At 44.6% G+C, this 20,222-nt stretch overlaps 1 protein-coding gene across 1 annotated transcript in view; it reads right to left on the reverse strand.

The window, feature by feature from the left end:
• Positions 1-20,222, reverse strand: part of ADCY5 (adenylate cyclase 5) — a 309,283-nt gene that overhangs the window by 127,199 nt on the left and 161,862 nt on the right. The window lies entirely within an intron of this gene.

Genomic DNA, 20,222 nt, shown 5'->3' on the forward strand with positions numbered 1-20,222 from the left:
AGCGCTTCACTTTTTCCACATTTTGTTATGTTACAGCCTTATTCCAAAATGGATTAAATAAATTATTTTCCTTAAAATTTTTACAAACAATCCCCCATAATGACAACGTGAAAGAAGTTTGTTTGAAATCTTTGCAGATTAATTAAAAAAAAAAATTACTTTTTATAAAATCCCATGTACAAAAGTATTCACACCCTTTGCTCAATACTTTGGTGAAGCTCCTTTGGCACCAATTCCAGCCTCCAGTATTTTTGAGTATGATGCTACAAGCTTGGCACTCCTATTTTTGGGCAGTTTCTCCCATTCTTCTTTGCAGGACCTCTCAAGCTCCATCAGGTTGGATGGGGGAGGGTCGGTGCACAGCCATCGTCAGATCTCTCCAGAGATGTTCAATCGGGTTCAAGTCTGGGCTCTGGCTGGGCCACTCAAGGACATTCACAGAGTTGTCCCGTAGCCTCTCCTTTGTTATCTTGGCTGTGTGCTTAGGGTCGTTGTCCTGTTGGAAGATGAACCTTCGCTCCAGTCTGAGGTCCAGAGCGCTCTGGAGAAGGTTTTCATCAAGGATGTCTCTGTACATTGCTGCATTCATCTTTCCCTCCATCCTGACTAGTCTCCCAGTTCCTGCCGCTGAAAAACATCCCCACAGCATGATGCTGCCACCACCATGCTTCACAGTAGGGATGGTATTGGCCAGGTGATGAGCGGTGCCTGGTTTCCTCCAGACATGACGCTTGCCATTCAGGCCAAAGAGTTCAATCTTTGTTTCATCAGAACAGAGAATTTTGTTTCTCATGGTCTGAGAGTCCTTCAGGTGCCTTTTGGCAAACTCCAGGCGGGCTGTCATGTGACTTTTACCGAGGAATGGCTTCTGTCTGGCCACACCCATACAGGCCTGATTGGTGGAGTGCTGCAGAGATGGTTGTTCTTCTGGAAGGTTCTCCTCTCTCCACAGAGAAACGCTGGAGCTCTGTCAGAGTGACCATCGGATTCTTGGTCACCTCCCTGACTAAGGCCCTTCTCCCCCGATCGCTCAGTTTGGCCGGGCGGCCGCTCTAGGACGAGTCCTGGTGGTTCCAAACTTCTCCCATTTACAGATGATGGAGGCCACTGTGCTCATTGGGACCTTCAATGCTGCAGAAATGTTTCTGTACCCTTCCCCCGATCTGTGCCTCCATACAATCCATACAATCAATGCAATACTGAAACGCCTTTGGAGACGGCTTATGGTAGAGAAATGAACGTTCAATTCACGGGCAACAGCTCTGGTGGACATTCCTGCAGTCAGCGTGCCAATCGCACGCTCCCTCAAAACTTGGGACATCTGTGGCATTGTGCTGTGTGATAAAACTGCACATTTTAGAGCGGCCTTTTATTGTGGGCAGCCTAAGGCACACCTGTGCAATAATCATGCTGTCCAATCAGCATCTTGATATGCCACACCTGTGAGGTGGATGGATTATCTCGGCAAAGGAGAAGTGATCACTAACACAGATTTACACAGATTTGTGAATAATATTTGAGAGAAATCCGCCTTTTGTGTACATAGAAAAAGCCTGAGATCTTTGAGTTCAGTTCATGAAAAATGGGGGCGTTCATCATTTTTTTCAGTGTATATATTAAGCTATATATATATATAACTACCGTATATACTCGAGTATAAGCCGAGATTTTCAACATGTTTTTTCATGCTGAAAATGCCCCCTTGGCTTATACTCGAGTCACTGTCTTTTTAAAAGTGGCGCCGCCCGGCGCCGATGTGTCACCGCGCATGTGCCGCATGCCCGGGAATAGCCGAACGTGTACGGGCTTTCCCGAGCATCGGCGGCGCATTCGCGGTGACGTGTTGACGCCGGGCGGCGCGATTTTTAAATCAAAGGCGCCTCACCGAAACGTAAGTGAGACTCCCCTGCAGCCCCTGCATTTTCTCATGCAGCGCTGCAGGCATGGTACAGGGCATTCTCCTGTACCATGCCCGCAGCACTACATCTCCTGTGCCATGCCTGTACATACTGTGCCATGCCTTTACATACTGTGCCATGCCTGTACTTACTGTGCCATGCCTATACATACTGTGCCATGCCTGTACATACTGTGCCATGCCTATACCTACTGTGCCATGCCTATACCTACTGTGCCATGCCTGTACATACCGTACCATGCCTATACATACTGTGCCATGCCTGTACATACCGTACCATGCCTGTACATACTGTGCCATGCCTGTACATACTGTGCCATGCCTATACCTACTGTGCCATGCCTGTACATACCGTACCATGCCTGTACATACTGTGCCATGCCTGTACATACCGTACCATGCCTATACATACTGTGCCATGCCTGTACATACTGTGCCATGCCTATACCTACTGTGCCATGCCTGTACATACCGTACCATGCCTGTACATACTGTGCCATGCCAGTACATACTGTGCCATGCCTATACCATCACCTGTGCTATGCCTATACCATCTCCTGTACAATGACCTGTGCCATGTCTGTCCCATGACCTGTGCCATGCCTGTACCATGACCTGTGCAATGCCTGTACCATCACCTGTGCCATGCCTGTGCATGCCCTTATCATGACCTGTGCCATGCCTATACCATGACCTGTGCCATGCCTATACCATGACCTGCGCCATCTCCTGTACCATGCCCGCAGCCCCTGTTTTGTGTCTTGTGGTGGTCCAGTTGGGTCCAGTAGCTGCTGCATTTCCCACCCTAGGCTTATACTCGAGTCAATAAGTTTTCCCACTTTTTTGTGGTAAAATTAGGGGCCTCGGCTTATATTCAGGTCGACTTATACTCGAGTATATACGGTACATAAAATACAAGCATAGAAATATGGAACAGAAAACGTATTTAAAAAAGTTACGTTCCGGTAAACATTATAAGAACGGCTGAAATTGCGTTCTCGCTGGAAGTGCTCCGCAGTTTCGCTTTCAGCAGTCAGTCAGTATTAGCGGATAAAGGATTGTGATTGGATTACTCCTGCCTGAATATTGTCAGCGCACACTGCGCGGACTGTTCAGCTTCCAGCTGATGCTGGTGTTGCTATGGAAACACTGTTTTTTTTCTTCTCCTTTCTACGATACCCGGCGATCTGTGGGAGACGAGACTTATTTTTGCAATACGTCACCCGCGTGTCGGAGTTATTTCTCACTGATATCAATGTGGAGAGGGCTCGACTCTGAACAGAAAATAAACGGCTTACAGCCCACGCACGGCGCACTTCAACTCAGCCAGATCCATCTCCTGAAAATACCACGAAGAGGGATGAGAGCGCTTTTATCGATGGCCGGTCTGCCTCTCTGCGGCCGCCGTGACATTTTGCGCACAGCGAGCGTCTCACAGACGTAATTATTATTAAGAGAGTGAAACGCGTCGCTCCTGACTTTCTGAGAAGAGGGGACGTTTTCACAGCGGGAGTTTCCAGGACATAGACACGGCCCGTCACATCTCCGCTGCCTTTTATCTACAGAGCCAAACTCTATATATATATATATATACTGTATATTGTATACTTCATGTCCATCCATATTTCATGATGTGTCCGTGTGATTTATTACCTCTCAGAGAGATCACAAGACTCCCCCCTGACAATGCCTTCACCCTTTCTCTGCACTTACCCCCCCATCCACAAGTCTACCCCAACCCCCCTACCCCTACTCCTCACCTATATCCGCCAACTCATATGACCCTTTCTCTGCACCTAACCATCCAAAATCTGAACCCCCCAACCCCCACACACACACACCTAACCACTCAAAATCTGCCCCCCTTCACACCTAACCACCCAACATCTATAATCCCCCCCACACACACACACACACCTTACCAACCAAAATCTGAACCCCTGCTCCACACCTAACCACCCAACTTCTATAAACACACAAATACCTAACCACCCAACATCTTTAACCCCCCCCAACACACACACACCTAACCACCCAACATCTATAACCCCCACCCCCCACACACACACCTAACCGCCCAACATCTATAACCCCCCCCCCCCCCGACACTCACCTAACCACCCAAAATCTGAGCCCCCCCCACGCACTCACACATCTAACCACCCAACAACTATAACCCCCCACACACACACCTAACCACCCGAAATCTAAACCCCCCCCCCTCCACACCTAACCACCCAACTTCTATAAGCACACAAACACCTTATCTCCCAACATCTATAACCCGCCCCCCCCCCCCCCCACACACCCCTAACCACCTAACATCAATAACCCCTCACACACACCTAACCACCCAACATCTATAACCCCCCACGCACACACCTAACCATCCGAAATCTGAACCCCCCCCCCTCCACACCTAAACACCCAACTTCTATAAGCACACAAACACCTTATCTCCCAACATCTATAACCCGCCCCCCCCCCTTACACACACCTAACCACCTAACATCAATAACCCCTCACACACACCTAACCACCCAAAATCTGAACCCCCCCCCCCCACACACACACACCTAACCACCCAAAATCTGCCCCCCCCTCCACACCTAACCACCCAACTTCTATAAACACACAAATACCTAACCACCCAACATCTTTAACCCCCCCCAACACACACACACACCTAACCACCCAACATCTATAACCCCCCCCACACACACACCTAACCACCCAACATCTATAACCCCCACCCCCCCACACACACCTAACCACCCAACATCTATAACCCCCACCCCCCCCCCACACACACCTAACCACCCAACATCTATAACCCCCCCCCACACACACACCTAACCACCCAACATCTATAACCCCCACCCCCCCACACACACCTAACCACCCAACATCTATAACCCCCCCCCCCACACACACACCTAACCACCCAACTTCTATAAACACACAAATACCTAACCACCCAACATCTATAACCCCCCCCCCCCCACACACACACCTAACCACCCAACATCTATAACCCCCACCCCCCCCCACACACACCTAACCACCCAACATCTATAACCCCCCCCCCCCTCACACACACCTCACCACCCAACATCTATAACCCCCCCACACACACACACAGCTAACCACCCAACCCCCACCCTACCACACAACTTACCACCCAAAATCTGAACCCCCCCCCCCACACACACACACACCTAACCACCCAAAATCTGACCCCCCCCCCCACACACACACACTCACACACCTAACCACCCAAAATCTGAACCCCCCCCTCCACACCTAGCCACCCAACACCCACACCCACACACACACACACCTAACCACCCAACATCTATAATGCCCCCAACACAAACCTAACCACCCAAAATCGGAACCCCCCCCTCCACAACTAACCACCTAACATCTATAACCCCGCCCCAACACACACCTAACCACCCAAAATCTATAGCCCCCCCCACACACACACCTAAACACCCAAAATATTTAGCCCCTCCCCCAATATCTAACCCCCCCCCCCACACACACCTAACCCACCCCAACATCTTTAACCCCTTTCTACATCTAATCCCTAAATTCTAAAACTCCTTCTCCACCTCTACCCTCCTACTCATGTAACCCCTCCTCCACACCTTACACCTCTACTTCTACAACCCCTCCTCCACACCTAACCATCCTAACTGTTACAAACCCCTTCTTTCTTCACACCTAAACACCCCAACCTCTATAGCTCCTTCTCAACACTTACCGGACCCCCCTCCCCCCGCCAACTCATATAACCCCTTCTCCACATCTAACACCTCTACGCCCACAACCCCTCCTCCACATCTGGCCATCCCAAATCCTACAGCCCCACTCCAAACCTAACCAGCCCCCGACTTCTTTAACCCCTCTCAATGCCTAATCACCCAATCTCTATAGCCCCTCCACCACACCTAATCACCCCAACTTCTATAGACCCTCCTTTACACTAAATCCCCCCAACTTCAATAACCCCTCCTACACACTTATTCACCCCAACTTCTATAGCTCCTCCTCCACACCTAATCATCCCAACTTCAATAGTCCCTCCTTCACACCTAATCACCCCAACTTCTATAACCCCTCCTCCACACCTAATCGACCCAACTTCAATAGTCCCTCCTTCGCACCTAATCACCCCAACTTCTATAATCCCTCCTCCACACCTAATCACCCCAACTTCCATAGTCCCGCCTCCACACCTAATCACCCCAACATCAATAGTCCCTCCTTCGCACCTAATCATCCCAACTTCAATAGTCCCTCCTTCGCACCTAATCACCCCAACTTCTATAATCCCTCCTCCACACCTAATCGACCCAACTTCAATAGTCCCTCCTTCGCACCTAATCATCCCAACTTCAATAGTCCCTCCTTCGCACCTAATCACCCCAACTTCTATAATCCCTCCTCCACACCTAATCGACCCAACTTCAATAGTCCCTCCTTCGCACCTAATCATCCCAACTTCAATAGTCCCTCCTTCGCACCTAATCACCCCAACTTCCATAGTCCCGCCTCCACACCTAATCACCCCAACATCAATAGTCCCTCCTTAACACCTAATCACCCCAACTTTCATAGCCCCTCTGCTGTGGGCACTCTGCATTGATTGGGGGCACGCTGGTCACTCTGCATTGATGTCCCCCCCCCCCCCATTGCTCAGTCTAAGTGCCGGCTCACACTTCTGCGATGCGGGAACGCTGCAAATATATTCCCGCATCGCATCACACTGCCATATGCGATACGCAGGGGGTGTCAATTAAAAGTTAACGACACCCCCAGTTGCGATCGCATGTCGCAGTGCGATCTGCAAGTACGAACAGAATCCGATCGCACAAGTGTGAACCACTGTGCGATCCGATTCTACTGCGGCTCAAAAAAAGCCTCATGTGCGTGTTTGGTGCAGATACAGTGCGAATTCAGCCATACAAAGTGTATGGCTGAACTCGCATCCGCACATCAGATCGCATGTAATTAGGAGCAGTGCGCTCCGAATTACATGCAATCTCCGCAAACGCGGAAGTGTGAACCGGCACTAAAGGTTTGCGCTCAGAAATTTTTTTATTTGCTCAGCACAGTAAAAAATTTGAGGGAACATTGGCAGGATCTCCTACCTAATCTGCTGAATAGTTCACAACTCATAAATGGAGGGGGAAGGGGATACATCAGCATGCTTTGGCCTTTCCACTTTAGGTACTAAAGAACCTTATTCCAGCACTGCATGCCCTGTTTCCCTGAAAATAAGCCCTACACTGAAAATAAGACCTAGCGTTCATTTTGGGGATGGATGCAATATAAGCCCTACCCCGAAAATAAGCCCTAGTTAAAATAATTCTAAAAACATTTAATTCATTTTGTAAAAAGATTACATAATGTGGCAACCAATCAGCTTCTAGCTTTCATTTTCAAAGCTTAACCGAAAAAGCTGAAGCTAGAAGCTGATTGGTTGCCATGTGCCACTGCTCCAGATTCTGTCTGCTCCAGTTTTAGTAATTCTCCCCATTGTGCCTTTCTTTCAGATCAGAGTAACATATGAGCGGCAGACATTCCAGCAGCTGTGTCTTGGGCAGGGAGGGGCGCAGACTGGGAATCTTATCTTTGGAGCCAAATCTTTGTATGAGGAGCTTCTTCCCATCTGTTTATAGGACTTCCAGAGGGGGGGAGAACTTTCCATATAATTATCAACTGCCTTGGACAGTGAAACGCGGAGGATTTATGAGCTGACTGCCCCAGAAGTGACACCAACACCTGATTTTTCATTCACCTAAATGTACAAACTCTTACAAATGTCAAACTGTATGTTACAGAGCTCTCAGAATAGTAATATATATCAACGCAGCCCACTAAGATTTTCCACAATTCATCATGGTAAAGAGAACCTGTCACTCTAACCAACTGTTTAACCTAGAAAAGAGGGGGTGACAGGAGACTACACGAGTCACTGGTATAAGCCACTTCCGTATCAGAGTGACGAGTATATACCACCGCCTTATAAAAGTGGCCAGTATATACCACTAACCTATAAAAGTGGCTAGTATATACCACTACCTGCTAAGAGTGGCCAGTATATACCACTAACCTATAAAAGTGGCCAGTATATACTGGCCACTTTTATAAGGCAGTGGTATATACTGGCCACTTTTATAAGGCGGTGGTATATACTGGCCACTTTTATAAGGCAGTGGTATATACTGGCCACTTTTATAAGGCAGTGGTATATACTGGCCACTTTTATAAGGCGGTGGTATATACTGGCCACTTTTATAAGGTGGTGGTATATACTGGCCACTTTTATAAGGCGGTGGTATATACTGGCCACTTTTATAAGGCGGTGGTATATACTGGCCACTTTTATAAGGCAGTGGTATATACTGGCCACTTTTATAGGTTAGTGGTATATATTGGCCACTTTTATAAGGCGGTGGTATATACCACTAACCTATAAAAGTGGCCAGTATATACCACTACCTGATAAGAGTGGCCAATATATGCCACTAACCTATAAAAGTGACCAGGATATACCACTGCCTTGAAAAAGTGGCCAGTATATACCACTAACCTAAAAAAGTAGCTAATATATACCACTACCCAGTAAATGTGCCCAGTATATACCACTAACCTAAAAAAGTGGCTAGTATATACCACTACCCAATAAATGTGCCCAGTATATACCACTAACCTAAAAAAGTGGCTAGTATGTACCACTACCCAATAAATGTGCCCAGTATATACCACAACCTTTTAGGAATGGCCAGTATATAACACTTCCTTATAACAGTGACTGGTATATATCTATTTTATAAGAGGGTGGGCATTATATACCATTACCTTTTAATAGTGGCCAGTATATACCACATCCTTATAATAGTGGCCAGTGTATAGCACTTCCTTATAACAACGACTTGTATATATCTCTTCTATAAAGGGGTGGCCATTACATACCAATACCTTTTATTAGTGGCCAGTAAATACCACATCCTTATAATAGTGGCCAGTATATACCACATCCTTTTAATAGTGGCCAGTATATAGCACTTCCTTATAACAGCGCCTGGTTAATACCTCTTTCATAACAGGGTGGCCAGTATATACCAATGCCTTATAAGAGTGACCAGTATATACCACTACCTTATATTAGAGGCCAGTATTTATATATCACCTCCCTGTAATAGTGACCAGTATATACCACTATCTTATAATAGTGACCATTATACACCACTATCTTATACTAGTAGTGGCCAGTATTTAGAACTTCCTTATAAGAGTCGCCAGTATATAGCACTTTCTTATAACAGCATATATATCTCTTCGTCTATAAGAAGGGGTAGAGAATGTACCAATACCTTATAATAGAAGCCAGTATATACCACTAACCTATAAAAGTGGGCAGTATATACCACAACATTTTAAAAGTGGCCACTGTGTATCACATCCTTATAACAGCGACTGGTTAATACCTCTTTCATAACAGGGTGGCCAGTATATACCACATTCCCTATAAAAGTGGCCAGTATAGACCACATTCCTATAAGAGTGGCCAGTATAGACCACATTCCTATAAGAGTGGCCGGTATAGACCACATTCCTATAAGAGTGGCCGGTATATACCACATTCCTATAATAGTGGTCCGTATAGACCACATTCCTACAAGAGTGGCCGGTATAGACCACATTCCTATAAGAGTGGCCGGTATAGACCACATTCCTATAATAGTGGCCGGTATAGACCACATTCCTATAAGAGTGGCCGGTATAGACCACATTCCTATAAGAGTGGCCGGTATATACCACATTCCTATAAGAGTGGCCAGTATAGACCACATTCCTATAAGAGTGGCTGGTATAGACCACATTCCTATAATAGTGGCCGGTATAGACCACCACATTCCTATAAGAGTGGCCGGTATAGACCACATTCCTATAATAGTGGTCTGTATAGACCACATTCCTATAATAGTGGCCGGTATAGACCACATTCCTATAAGAGTGGCCGGTATAGATCACATTCCTATAATAGTGGCCGGTATAGATCACATTCCTATAAGAGTGGCCGGTATAGACCACATTCCTATAAGAGTGGCCGGTATAGACCACATTCCTATAATAGTGGTCGGTATATACCACATTCCTATAATAGTGGCCGGTATAGACCACATTCCTATAATAGTGGTCGGTATATACCACATTCCTATAATAGTGGCCGGTATAGACCACATTCCTATAAGAGTGGCTGGTATAGACCACATTACTATAAGAGTGGCCGGTATGGACCACATTCCTATAAGAGTGGCCGGTATATACCACGTTCCTATAAGAGTGGCCGGTATAGACCACATTCCTATAAGAGTGGCCGGTATGTACCACGTTCCTATAATAGTGGCCGGTATATACCACGTTCCTATAATAGTGACCGGTATATACCACGTTCCTATAATAGTGGCCGGTATATACCACATTCCTATAAGAGTGGCCGGTATATACCACATTCCTATAAGAGTGGCCAGTATAGACCACATTCCTATAAGAGTGGCTGGTATAGACCACATTCCTATAACAGTGGCCGGTGTAGACCACATTCCTATAATAGTGGCCGGTATAGACCACCACATTCCTATAAGAGTGGCCGGTATAGACCACATTCCTATAATAGTGGTCCGTATAGACCACATTCCTATAATAGTGGCCGGTATAGACCACATTCCTATAATAGTGGCCGGTATAGATCACATTCCTATAAGAGTGGCCGGTATAGACCACATTCCTATAAGAGTGGCCGGTATAGACCACATTCCTATAATAGTGGTCGGTATATGCCACATTCCTATAATAGTGGCCGGTATAGACCACATTCCTATAATAGTGGCCGGTATAGACCACATTCCTATAATAGTGGTCGGTATATACCACATTCCTATAATAGTGGCCGGTATAGACCACATTCCTATAAGAGTGGCTGGTATAGACCACATTACTATAAGAGTGGCCGGTATGGACCACATTCCTATAAGAGTGGCCGGTATAGACCACATTCCTATAAGAGTGGCCAGGATGTACCACGTTCCTATAATAGTGGCCGGTATATACCACGTTCCTATAATAGTGACCGGTATATACCACGTTCCTATAATAGTGGCCGGTATATACCACGTTCCTATAAGAGTGGCCGGTATATACCACGTTCCTATAATAGTGGCCGATATAGACCACATTCCTATAAGTGTGGCCGGTATAGACCACATTCCTATAATAGGGGCTGGTATAGACCACATTCCTATAAGAGTGGCCGGTATAGACCACATTCCTATAAGAGTGGCCGGCCAATATACAGGCAATTCCCAAATTGCAGCTCAGGAATCTGAGTGCTGTCTGGCATGATGTGCCAGGATCACAGAACTGGCTGAACACACAGCGGCTGATTTGCTCACATAGTACATGTATTTATCTGCTTGGCTGCATTCCTGCTTCGGCATGATATTTTTCTGGCAATTTTAACACCTGATTCAGAAAGCTTTCTCCCTCTAATTGTCGGTGTTCCGATCACTTTGGCTTTTCACCCACTAGAAAGCAGATTAGAAACTCATTATATCACACAGCCCAGAGTGCTTCTTCTATGTACTTACATTGTTATTATGTTAACAACATAGTAACATTTTAGTGTAACAAAAGCAAGAAGGAGGGGGGTGGGGGGAAGTGAGGGCATGAACCAACCCACACTACTTCTATTACATTGTAAAACACAGATAGAAACACAAAAAAATTTCTGCTAATCCTTTGTTGTATAATAAAGCTCAACCTGAATTTTTGTTTTAAATCAGCTGAATACATTGGATGAACAGAAAAGGTGTTACAAAAAAAGCAAAAAAAAAAAAAAAAAAGCAAAAAAAGCATTACAAAAAAACAAACAAAAACAAAATAACAAAGCAAAACCAACAAAAAACAAAAAAAAGCATTACAATTTGTTTTCTTCAAAAAGCAGCCACATCCTAAGTAGAAAAGCCTCTCCCCTGCCAACCTATTGCTGAGAAGGAGCCTAGCTCTCTGTATGGAAGCAGTGGTCTCTCTGCTGAGGTCTGACACTCCTCAGCTGCTACTAGAACTACTATTAGAGCTACTACGAGACAGCTACTACTAGATCTACAACTAGACAGCTACTATTAGAATTACCACTATACAGCTACTAGTTGAACTACCCAGAGACAGCTACTACTAGAACTACTAATATACTGCTTATACTATACAACTGCTACTAGAACTACTACTAGAACTACTAATACACAACTACTACTAGACAACGACTTCTGTATTAGTACTACTACTATACAGCAAATACTAGAACTACTACTGGATGGCAGACAACTAGAACTACTACAAGATAGCTACTACTAGAACTACTACTACACAGCTACTATTAGAACTACTATTAGAACTAATACTATATAGCTACTAGTTGAACTACTCAGAGACAGCTACTACTAGAACTACTCCTAGAACTACTAATATACTGCTTATACTATACAACTGCTACTAGAACTACTACTAGAACTACTACTACACAGCTTCTACTAGACAACGACTTCTGTATTGTTACTACTACTATACAGCTAATACTAGAACTACTACTGGACGGCATACAACTAGAACTACTACAAGACAGCTACTACTGGAACTACTAATACACAGCTACTACTACACAGCTACTATTAGAACTACTATTAGAACTACTACTATACAGCTACTAGTTGAACTACTCAGAGACAGCTACTACAGCTACTACAGAACTACTACAAGAATTACTACTAGAACTGTTTGTAAAAGCTGCATGTGTATCTGATAAATCGGGTACAAAGTGGAATGTGATCTGAACTACTACTAGACAGCTACTACTAGAACTACTACTAGAACTACTACTATACAGCTACTGCTAGAACTACTACTAGAACTTCTACGAGACAGCTACTACTAGAACTACTACTAGAACTTCTACGAGACAGCTACTACTAGAACTACTACTAGAACTTCTACGAGACAGCTACTACTAGAAATACTAATATAATTACTACTAAAACTACTACTACTACTTGGGGGAATCAAAAATGGAGAAGGATTTGGGAGTCTTGGTTGATGATAGACTAGGCAACAGCATGCAATGTCAAGCGGCAGCTTCCAAAGCCAACAGAATATTAGCATGCATAAAGAAAGGGATGTATTCCAGAGATAAGACTATAATCCTTCCACTTTATAAAACTCTGGTCCGACCGCATCTGGAGTATTCTGTCCAGTTCTGGTCGCCAGTCCTCAGGAGGGATGTGTTGGAGCTGGAGAGAGTCCAGAGAAGGGCAACTAAACTAATTAGGGGATTGGAGGACCTTAATTATGAAGAGCGTCTGCAATCGCTTGATTTATTCTCCCTGGAGAAGGGATGCCTGAGAGGGGACATGATAGCAATTTATAAATATCTCAATGGGGATCTCGGCATAGAAAAACAGCTATTCAGTCGAAGGGATTGCACAAGGACTCGAGGGCATACAATGCGATTAGAGGAGAAGCGTTATAACCTCAGGCAACGTGGGAGGTTCTTTACTGTTAGGGCTACAAGATTGTGGAATTCTCTACCACAAGAGGTGGTTTCTGCGGGAAGTATGGTGACTTTCAAAAGACTCTTAGACTTACATCTCAAGGATCAGAACATTCAGGGGTATGTGAGATGATTACAGCCACACACACCTACACAGGTTGAACTGGATGGACTATTGTCTTTATTCATCCTCACCTACTATGCAACTATGTAACTATGTAACTACTATACAGATACTACGAGAATTATAATTAGAACTACCACTATACAGCTACTACTAGACAGATACTTTAAGAAGTACTACTGTGTAGATACTACTAGAACTACTAATACACAGCTACTACTAGAACTACTAATACACAGCTAAAACTAGACAACTACTACTGTACTAGAACTACTACTATACAGCTAATACTATAAAGGTACTACTAGAACTACTACTAGACAGCTACTACTTGAACTACTACTAGACAGTGAATATTAGATCTACCACTATACAGCTACTAGTTGAACTACTCAGAGACAACTATTACTTGAATTACTACTAGTACTAATACTTTACAGCTAATACTATACAGCTGCTACTAGAACTTATACTAGACAGCTACTACTAGTACTACTACTACTACTAGATAGCTACTATTAGAACTACTACTAGAATTACTACTAGAACTACTACTATATAGCTAATACAATACAGCTGCTACTAGAACTACTACTAGACAGCTACTGCTAGAACTACTAATACACAGCTACTACTAGACTATTACTGTACTAAAACTACTACTATACAGCTAATACTATAAAAGCTACTACTAGACAGCAACTACTAAAACTACTACTAGACAGCTACTACTTGAATTACTCAGAGACAGCCACTACCAAAACTACTATTAGAATTACTACTAGAACTACTACTATATAGCTAATACTATGCAGCTACTACTAGAACTACTACTAGACATACGATGTCCCGGATAAATGAGAACCTTCCCAGAAATATGGGACAGATTTCCCTATTCATGCAGAGATGCGTTTTTGCCCCCCCCCCCCCCCCCAGACACTATAAGGTTACTTTAGCTTTAGCTGTTAGTAAATCCTGCGTGTATCCTGTGTGTATCCTGTGTGTATCCTGTGAGTATCCTGTGTGTATCCTCCGTGTATCCTGCGTGTATCCTGCGAGTATCCTGTGTGTATCCTGTGTGTATCCTGCGTGTATCCTGTGTGTATCCTGCGTGTATCCTGTGTGTATCCTGTGTGTATCCTGCGAGTATCCTGTGTGTATCCTGTGTGTATCCTGTGTGTATCCTGCGTGTATCCTGTGTGTATTCTGTGTGTATCCTGCGTGTATCCTGTGTGTATCCTGCGTGTATCCTGCGTGTATCCTGCGTGTATCCTGTGTGTATCCTGCGTGTATCCTGTGTGTATTCTGTGTGTATCCTGCGTGTATCCTGCGTGTATCCTGCGTGTATCCTGCGAGTATCCTGTGTGTATCCTGCGTGTATCCTGTGTGTATCCTGCGTGTATCCTGCGAGTATCCTCCGTGTATCCTGTGTGTATCCTGTGTGTATCCTGCGAGTATCCTGTGTGTATCCTGCATGTATCCTGTGTGTATCCTGCAAGTATTCTGTGTGTATCCTGTGTGTATCCTGTGTGTATCCTGTGTGTATCCTGCGAGTATCCTGCGAGTATCCTGCGAGTATCCTGCGTGTATCCTGTGTGTATCCTGCGAGTATCCTGCGTGTATCCTGTGTGTATCCTGTGTGTATCCTGCGTGCATCCTGCGTGCATCCTGCATGTATCCTGTGTGTATCCTGCGTGCATCCTGCGTGTATCCTGCATGTATCCTGTGTGTATCCTGCGAGTATCCTGTGTGTATCCTGTGTGTATCCTGCGTGTATCCTGCGAGTATCCTGCGTGTATCCTGTGTGTATCCTGCGAGTATCCTGCGTGTATCCTGTGTGTATCCTGTGTGTATCCTGCGTGCATCCTGCATGTATCCTGTGTGTATCCTGTGTGTATCCTGCGTGCATCCTGCGTGCATCCTGCATGTATCCTGCGAGTATCCTGTGTGTATCCTGCAAGTATCCTGTGTGTATCCTGTGTGTATCCTGTGTGTATCCTGTGTGTATCGGATGAATTTGGCCTGAAGTGAAATGTGATGAAATTATCTCTCGGATCGCTTTACTCTCTCTGGTGGTTTTTGTGCATCAAGCTAAAGTTTTTTATAAACTGACAAAATCTTCCGTTATCAGAGATCTGGGCGGATTATTTTCATTTTTATAGAAATACGACATAAATCAGGGAAGCCCCCCCCCCCCCCCACCCACCCGGGGGTAACTCTACAAACGGACAAATCTTCAGATATCCATTCCAATTTCTGATAATCCGCCCATTTGGCTTCATATAGATCACGCGTTTACCCAGAATGCTTCTCTGGGAAGGCCGAAGAGAATTCACCACCAGACCATAGAAGGACCACATTGCACTTGGAGTGTAAAATGTTATAAATACCGAACTGGAAAAATTGAGACCTGAGAAAATAATTTGTCAGTCCTGGAATCCCCAGGATAATTCCAGGGACAGAACAAACAAACTCATCCCAGGACACTGGAAGAGCCAAACCTCTCTCAGTCCCAGGACAGATGGAGGACGTTATCTCACCACCTCTGCTAAGTCTGGAGGCCAACTTCCCCGAATCATCATTCCTAGACAGAAATTTCCATTGGCAGACAACTGGGGCGCTTCTAGGAATATCAGAACATCTGTGCAGCTGTAACATTGTATCTCCAGGTAATAAACACTCCGCAGACTTCTTCTGTAATTCTGAAGACATTTTCGGGGCTCATCCAAACCACATCTTCACTTCTAATGAACGACAGCAACATATAAATATCGGGGGATCTTCCTGACACTCAGAAACCAAAGAAATGGCAAAGGGAGGCTACAAAACATCTTCAAAATTAAAGAACAAGTCTTAATGACTACTACTAGACAGCTACTACTAGAATTACTACTAGAAAGCTACTACTACTAGGACTACTACTAGACATCTACTACTAGAACTACTACTAGACACCTATTACTAGAACTACTACTAGACAGCTACTACTACTAGGACTACTACTAGACATCTACTACTAGAACTACTACTAGACAGCTAATACTAGGACTTCTACTAGACACCTATTACTAGAACTACTACTAGACATCTTCTACTAGAACTACTACTAGACAGCTAATACTAGCACTACTACTAGACACCTACTACTAGAACTACTACTAGACATCTACTACTAGGACTTCTACTAGACAGCTAATACTAGGACTTCTACTAGACACCTATTACTAGAACTACTACTAGACATCTACTACTAGAACTACTACTAGACAGCTAATACTAGGACTACTACTAGACAGCTAATACTAGGACTACTACTAGACACCTACTACTAGAAAGCTAATACTAGGACTACTACTAGACAGCTAATACTAGGACTACTACTAGACATCTACGACTAGTTCTACTAGACAGATACTACTAGAACAACTACAAGAACTATTACTAGACAGCTACTACTAGAACTACTACTATACATCTATTACTAGAGCTATTACTAGACAGAAACTACTAGAACTACTACTAGACAGCTACTACCAGAACTACTACTAGAATTACTACTAGACAGCTACTACTAGAAGTACTACTATACAGCTATGATTAGACAGCTACTACTAAAACTAATATTAGATAGCTACTACTATACTACTATAACTACTACAAGACAGCTAATACTAGGACTACTACTAGACATTTACAACTAGTACTATTAGACAGCTACTACTAGAACTACTACAAGAACTACTACTAGACATCTACTACTAGAACTACTACTAGACAGCTACTACTAGAACTACTACTAGACAGTTGCTACTAGATAGAACTACTATTAGACAGCTAAAAGTAGGACTACTACTAGACATCTACAAGTAGTACTATTAGACAGCTACTACTAGACAGCTACTACTAGAACTATTACAAGAACTACTACTAGACATCTACTACTAGACATTTATTACTAGAACTATTACTAGACATCTACTACAAAAACTAGTACCAGACAGCTACTACAAGGACTACTAATTGACAGCTACTACTAGACTGCTACTACTACAGCAACTACTAGAACTATTACAAGAAACTACTACTAGACAGCTACTACTAGAACTACCATTTGACAGCTTTTACTAGAACTATCATTAGACAAATACTATTAGAACTACTACAAGAGAGCTATTACTAGATATGTACTACCAGAACTACTGCTAGAAATCTACTACTAGACATCTACTACTACAGCTACTACTAGAATTACTACTATACAGCTACTATTAGACAGCTACAACTAAAACTACTACTAGACATCCATGACTAGTACTATTAGACAGCTACTACTAAACTACTTCTAGAACAACTACTAGATATGTACTGCTAGAACTACTACTAAACATACATTGACTCCAGATAACTCAGAACTGACACAGACAAATATTACACCAATCATTCAGAGATGAGATTATAGAAGAATGAGGAGTGGGGGTGATTCAGAGGCCATTCCTCCCTCTGACACCAATGATGGGGCACTATTCCTCCCACTGACACCAATGATGGGACACTATTCCTCCTCACTGACACCAATGATGGGACACTATTCCTCCCACTGACACCAATGATGGGACACTATTCCTCCTCACTGACACCAATGATGGGGCACTATTCCTCCCACTGACACCAATGATGGGACACTATTCCTCCCACTGATACCAATGATGGAGCACTATTCCTCCCACTGACACCAATGATGGGACACTATTCCTCCCACTGACACCAATGACGGGACACTATTCCTCCCACTGACATCAATGATGGGGCACTATTCCTCCCACTGACACCAATGATGGAGCACTATTCCTCCCACTGACACCAATGATGGGGCACTATTCCTCCCACTGATACCAATGATGGGACACTATTCCTCCCACTGACACCAATGATGGGACACTATTCCTCCCACTGACCCCAATGATGGGACACTATTCCTCCCACTGATACCAATGATGGAGCACTATTCCTTACACTGACACCAATGATGGGGCACTATTCCTCCCACTGACACCAATGATGGGACACTATTCCTCCCACTGACACCAATGATGGGACACTATTCCTCCCACTGACCCCAATGATGGGACACTATTCCTCCCACTGATACCAATGATGGAGCACTATTCCTCCCACTGACACCAATGATGGGACACTATTCCTCCCACTGACACCAATGATGGGACACTATTCCTCCCGCTGACACCAATGATGGGGCACTATTCCTCCCACTGACACCAATGATGGGGCACTATTCCTCCCACTGACACCAATGATGGGACACTATTCCTCCCACTGACACCAATGATGGGGCACTATTCCTCCCACTGACACCAATGATGGGACACTATTCCTCCCACTGACACCAATGATGGGACACTATTCCTCCCACTGACCCCAATGATGGGACACTATTCCTCCCACTGATACCAATGATGGAGCACTATTCCTCCCACTGACACCAATGATGGGACACTATTCCTCCCACTGACACCAATGATGGGACACTATTCCTCCCACTGACACCAATGATGGGGCACTATTCCTCCCACTGACACCAATGATGGGGCACTATTCCTCCCACTGACACCAATGATGGGACACTATTCCTCCCACTGACACCAATGATGGGGCACTATTCCTCCCACTGACACCAATGATGGGGCACTATTCCTCCCACTGACACCAATGATGGGGCCCTATTCCACCAAGCATGAGACACTGTCCACTCACACTGACACCGGAGCATTTTCTACTCCCACTTGCCACAGTCCGTCCCCCCATAAAGTATGAAGAACAGTAAATTGGCCCTTTGTTTGGAGACCCCCGGGTACATAGATGGGGCCCCCCCTGAGAACTCCCCTCCCCCGCACTCCCTGTAAGGGGTCTTATTTTGTGTTTCTTGTATCGGATGTTCTGTGATTTGTGAACCTCCTGGCTCCGTGTTACTCGTATAAAAGACGGAGTCGGAAAATGAAATCTTCTATTATGATTCTATTATAGAGCCGAGACGGGGAGCTAAGAATAGTCGTGTATAGACGCGCCCCGAGTTCACCGCAATATTTATTTCCATCGTTCTCAGCCGTATTATATCTGCCGTTCTGCGGGATCGGCTACAATCTTTCATATTACCAAATATTCTTTATCTTTATTCTGCATCATTGTATCCAATTGTAGACTGAGCCGGAGGTTATTAATGTATACATTGTTGCAGAATAAAAACTCCATCCAATAAATGAAAAGCACGTATGGAACTGAACCCCGAATATTCCCGATCCCCACATCCTGCATGAAACCCGTACAGGAAGGCGGAGCCGCTGTGCCAGGTACCGCCGGTGTGCTGACGCCGTTAGGGGAACGGTAAAATTAAGAATTCCGAAAGTGCGCTTAGGGTCCATGTACACGGGACGCTGGAAATGGCCGTTTAGGAGCAGTTGGGCATTTTTTTCAGAAGCCCCTGAACCCATCTACATTTTATCTTATCTGTCCATGTACACAGGGTCGTTTACAGTCATTTGCAG

Source organism: Pelophylax lessonae, assembly GCF_965119305.1.
Source record: "Pelophylax lessonae genome assembly, chromosome: 6".
Lineage (NCBI taxonomy): Eukaryota > Metazoa > Chordata > Amphibia > Anura > Ranidae > Pelophylax > Pelophylax lessonae.